Source organism: Megalobrama amblycephala, linkage group LG21 (assembly GCF_018812025.1).
Source record: "Megalobrama amblycephala isolate DHTTF-2021 linkage group LG21, ASM1881202v1, whole genome shotgun sequence".
Classification (NCBI taxonomy): Eukaryota; Metazoa; Chordata; class Actinopteri; order Cypriniformes; family Xenocyprididae; genus Megalobrama; species Megalobrama amblycephala.
This window is the reverse complement of record NC_063064.1, coordinates 22,925,390-22,931,488: the sequence shown is the minus strand read 5'-3', so window position 1 is coordinate 22,931,488 and position 6,099 is coordinate 22,925,390. Positions and strand designations below refer to the sequence as shown.

At 38.9% G+C, this 6,099-nt stretch overlaps 1 pseudogene; it reads right to left on the bottom strand.

The window, feature by feature from the left end:
• LOC125256412 lies at nt 1-5,737 on the bottom strand (annotated as a pseudogene).
• Between the last annotated feature and the right edge of the window lie 362 nt (nt 5,738-6,099).

Below are 6,099 nucleotides of genomic sequence, written 5' to 3'. Positions count from 1 at the left end.
TGAACCTCAGAGTGAAAAACCTTTATTGATAAAGGCAAGCAAATACAAATGACAAATGAACAGCAGTGATAAATTGAGATCTGTGAGTTTTATCCGAGAGAAATGTGTCATGTTTATTCAGTAAAAGAGCTTCAGTCTGATCTGAACAATAATAAAATTACAAGACATGTGAGACTCATATAGAAAGTCCTCTATATGAAGGGAAATATGAATAAGAAGATTGTTAAAGAAATATCAGTATTTACAATAACAAACACTCACATTTGACACTTTTTTAGCACTAATGAGTTAATGAGCAAAAATCTCAAAAAAAGTTTCTGTTTGTTCTCAAATTTTGTTCTAGGGTATAAATAAGCCAGCTAAAATAATCATACAGTAAACACCAGCATATAAAGCCATTACAAATAAATGAAGATTAATAAATGACAAAAAATAGCAATATGAGAAATGACACATTAGGTTTCTGATGTGTGAATATGTGCTTGATGTTGTTCAGCTCTTCTGGATCTGATGTCATAAACCAGAAGAATGACAGTAGCCACGCCCACCAGAGCAGAGAGGACCAATCGGATCACAGCTTCAGTAGGACCACAACAGTGGACAGAGACTGAGGAATAAAAACATCAAACTGAGATCAGCTCAGACAATAAACACTAATATCAGCTCTGACATCAACTAATATCAGCACTGCCGTACCTGAACATGTGTGACAGAGTTGAGTGATGTCCAGATGTTGAGTCTGGTTTCTGATGGGATTGTTGATCACACAGCTGTAGGTGTTTTTATCCTGATATTCCACCTCCAGAGGAAGAGAGAGACTGATGCTGAGATTAGACGCACTGATGCTGGACAATAACCTGTTTCCTTTGTACCAGGAGAGAGTCGCACAACTCACATTCACAGCTGAACACACCAATGAACATGATGATGATGATGATGATGATGAACAGTTACTGCTGATGATAGGAATAGACAGACGAGCTGAATACATGAGAAAAAATGATAAGAACAAATTTAATCTACAATCTTATTATCGGTTCAATCAGTGTGTTGAGTCAGTGTTTGTATGATCTGTCATATCAAACTATAAAATGATTCAACAAATCATAAATATGTAAATAATGAATGATCTCTACTCACCATAGACAAAAACTCTGAATCCTTTAAATGAGTATCTCTGTGAAACCCTCATCTGTAATGTATAATCTCCATCATGTTCAGTTGTGATGTTTGTGATGGTCAGAGATCCAGTTTGATTGTCCAGCTTCAGTCTGTCTCTGAATCTCCCATCAAGAACATCATCATATACAGTGAATCTGTCAGACTCTTTATTGATTACGGCTATTAGAGTCTTTTTATTTTTAAACCTCCACCGAATCCAATCATAACCTTTTAATTCAGTAAGATAAGAGTTTAGAGTGACTGAATCTCCCTCCAACACTGACATTTCATCTGTATCACCAAACAGAGAACAAACAGAAACAGAGTTTGTAGAAGAGTGTCAGAGTTCTGGTGTGTTCTAGTCACCACACAGGGAGGTGCAGATACAAAGTCTTTAATTAAACTCAGGAGATAACAAGAGAATCAAAACACAGGCGATAACTGGAGAACCAAAGCAGCATGAACACACTCTTAAATAAAGACAATACAAGACAAAGAACTAACTGAAACTGAAGGCTTATATACACAGCAGACAAAGGGAGAAACTAACAAGACACACCTGAACTGAAGACACTAATTAATTAGTAACCAAGGGAACTAAATAATGGCTGAACAACAAACTGAACAAAGGAACATGTGATAAAAGACAAACATTGTGACACAGAGAGATTTTAAATAATTTTATGATTGCTTTTAAAAGTAAATCATTTTATATATTTAAATTTCAAATAATATTAGGCAGAAAAAAGCAAAATGTTGTTTGGATTAATAATTGTATCTGGAGATTAAAGCATAAAATGGTGAAACAAATATTTGACTCACCAAAGACAGCGAGAAAGAACGCATTGGTCCAAAAGATGGTCGTTTGTTCATAAAGTCCAACATGTTCAGTTGTGATGTTTGTGATGGTCAGAGATCCAGTTTGATTGTCCAGCTTCAGTCTGTCTCTGAATCTCCCATCAAGAACATCATCATATACAGTGAAATACTGATATATACTGTAATGCTGTTTATTGATTTGAGCTATTAAAGTGTTTTCAAAACTCCACCGAATCACTTCAATAGAACCAGCGTTTAGAATGACTGAATCTCCCTCCAACACAAACACTGACTTCACTGGTTCTGAAGAAACAGAAGAAACACAAACAGATTAATACTGAGATATCACTTCACAATGTTTTACTACATTAAATCGTTTAAAATTTAAATGTTGCCATTAAAAAAAAGGTTAAACAATTTTTTTAACCTCACCATAGATAAGGACACTGAACTGTTTCTTGCTCACACCGTTGACCTCTTGTACATAATCTCCAGTATGTTCAGTTGTGGTGTCTGTGATGGTCAGAGATCCAGTTTGTTTGTCCAGCTTCAGTCTGTCTCTGAATCTCCCATCAAGAACATCATCATATACAGTGATGCTGTCGGCCGTTACATTGATTTCAGCTATTAAAGTGTTTTCATTTCCAAACCTCCACTAAATCACATCAACAAACATCATTTCAATAAAAAGAGAATTTAGAGTGACTGAATTTCCCTCCTTCTCTGTTCCTTCCAGCATCGTGAATCCTGCAAAACCAAAAAAGTGATTCTGTCAATCCGTTTATTGATTTCAGCTATTAACGTTTTCTTTTCCAAACCTCCACTGAATCACATCATCATCTTTTATTTCAGTAAGATTAGAGTTTAGAGTGACTGAATCTCACTTCAACACCAACACTGACTTCTCTTCATCACCAAACACACCTGAAGAACAGAGTTCCCTTTCAGTCGGTCACTTTGACGTTACGTCAGAGACTGACGAAATGGGGTCTCGCCTGAGAGCCCAATCACCTTCAAGTGTTTACAAAACAAGCCAATGAAACGAAGAGTATCTTGGTCTGCGGAATTTGCATGCGCAAGCTCCGCCCCACACTGTGCGTATATAAGGAGCAGCGCGAGCAACTTGCATTCAAGCTTTTCTGTGTGCGGTCGATATATGGCTCCTCTTGACGGCCATGATCACTGTCTCACGTGTTTGGGCTTCCAGCACGCTGAGGCGGCTTTCGTGGATGGTTCATGTTCTCATTGTGGGAATATGACCATCAAGATGCTGTAGTGAACAACAGATGTGATGGCACCAGAGCTTCACAACAGACATTCTTTTGTCCCACTTTGATTAATCAAAAGAATGTGAAAGGACCCTCAACGACAAGTAAACGACTATTGTAATCAGGACTGCCAAAGGTGGAAGACAGGAAAGATGACATCAACGGCCCATTGACGATAGGCTAATCTCATCATGAGTTGCCTTTGTTCACCTCAGGCTTCCATGCCTGAGTTCAAGGTGTGAATGACCATGGAGTCCTAGGTCTGCCAAACTGGTTCTGGCTAGAGCACAGCAAGAACAAAGAAATGCTCAGAAAGGAAGACATTTTCTAAACATATGTCCCATGTGTCCTTGTACTCATCCAGGAAACTGTGCACACACAGTAGAAACCACAACTGGAATAAAAGCCAATGCAACTACACCCACTGAGACAGAAGTGTGGTACCTCAACCAATTCACATCAAGTTTGGACTCTACGAGTTCAGAACACTGCCACAAGGACTTTGAGAAAGGTTTAAAAAAGAAATACAGCATTTCCAAGGTCCTAAAGACATTGTCTTATTTACTTGTGTATTTTGGAACAATACAACAAGTTTCACAGGATGAAAGGTGGGCGTGTTAAGGGACGGACACCTGGAATGCTGTGACCCAATCACATCACCACAGCAGGAAAGGTGGGATTAGTAATCCCCTCCCCAACGAGAAGGAATAAAAGTTTTCCCAAGTGAACAGACCCTTGTTCTGAGTTTCTGACCTGACGAGGGAAGAACAACAGCACAACCAAGGTGAGACTCTTGCGAGTAAACCTTTCACCACACAGATCAAGCAGCCAAATTGCTTCTGCAGAGGACCTTGACTCCTGACCTGCATAACCCAAGTACCTCCAACCTACAGAAGATCCTACTGACTGACCACCATCTGACCTACAGTTCTCTGGATTACACAAAGACCTCCAGCACTCAGTGCAGCTCTGCAGCTGTTGGAAAGCAATCCAGTCTCCCACTGCACATGGAAGGATACCAGTGGACAACGTTTCCCATTCCCGGACTGATCACCCGACCAAGTGAAACGTAAATATAAGCTAACCAAACCTTTTCCAAAAGCCTTGGCATTAGGTTGTTGCTAAATGAGATTGCTATTTGTGTAGAAACTGTTTATCTAGGGTCAGCGTACACAGATAGATACATTAGACACGTTCTCTGTATTCAGAGTAAATGCTTATTTACTTATTTTCAATACCAGCATTTAGAAAGACCACAATTGACTCCCTCATAGACTGCTAATTACCAATTCATTGCGTCGTCCAATCTGTTGCTCATCTACTTGGCATTCAGTTTTGTTAACATCCATTTGTGTTGTAGTTTGTAGTTTCTGTTTGATTATTGATTCAATTTTCTTAGTAGTTTAGTCATTTTTCCTTAGTAGTTTAGTCATTTTCCTTCGTAGTATTTAGTGAGTGTGATATTTTACTCTTGTATATCTTTTTGTTAATAAATTTATTTTATTGCAAACTGTGTCATTCTTGTGTTGATAATCAGAGGCTCTACAAGCTCGCCCGAATCTCACTAAATCCTTCAGATTGGTCAGACGATAAACTTCCTCCAATTTATAAAATATGAATTCAATTAACAATCTTTCATGATTGTTCTTTATTGTCAAGGTGAGAATCCTGACTGGTGCCCCGAAATATTGGAAGGAATCATCTGACTCAATATTAATATTAATACAAAATATTATTATTAGTATTTAAGACCAAAATCACTATATTTGTGGTACCCTCATGTGAGGCTAATCCAAAAATCACTACAATGCTTAGATCTAGACTCGATTACCTTAAACAGCATCAAGTCCCCTCTGCCACACCCCGACCTAGTTCTTATTCTCATTAGGGGGCTACTTAGGCTGGTGGCCAGGGTGATCTGAGGGTCATGGTGTGGAACAACCTGACGAGTCAGCCTCCTCAGGCCTATATTGTGAGAGGGGGGACGGGATTCTTGGTCTTGATTTACTCCTGATTGACTTTATGATTAGTTAAATCTGTTTTGCACATGCATCACCACAGAGTTAACCATTTCAGACAGTACAGGACAGCCTCTGTCTCGTTCACTTCACGTCTGTGGGCGTTACGCACAGCTCAGTTTGGCCCAGGCACGGCGCCAGGATTCCAGTTTTGGATGGGCCAGACCAATTGTGGGTGGACCTTCAATTATAAATGTTAAATTAAAAAAAAAAAACGTTATCCAATCACTGCTTAACCTAATAAAAAAATATTGACTAATATAGCCTACTGTTATATTATCTGTGCGTACATACATAATAAAGATTTTAATAGCTTGATGCTCTTTAAATATTTTGTTGCATTGTTAAAAGTTTCGGTGCATAGGACAGACCTATCCGCAATCGCTCTCCACGGTTCTGACCAAAGAGGAGCGCTTTGGAATCTCCATTACACATGAAACGCATCATACCTGGGCTGCGTCCCGATAACATTGTCTCTTAGCGCGCTACGAAGACTCTTAAGGTATAACTTAACTAAAGGTATACTACCACTAAAGGTATATCATTGCTAGGCATCTTCAGGGCTATCATCCACTCGCAATAAAAGATATTCGTTTTGTATAAATTGTATCTTAATTTTGATCAATGTTTTATCAATCAATTGCTCATATTTAATAAATAAGAAGCAAATATATAGCAGACAATGTAATAACCTTAGTGTAATTGACAGAATTACTAAAAAATATTGCCCCGCCCCCCCAGCCCCCCCTGTTCCAACGTTTATGGACCCAGCGTCTCATTTGGGGCTCCGGAGGATGATCGTATGTCGATCACTGCATCTCAGGGCAGGTTTG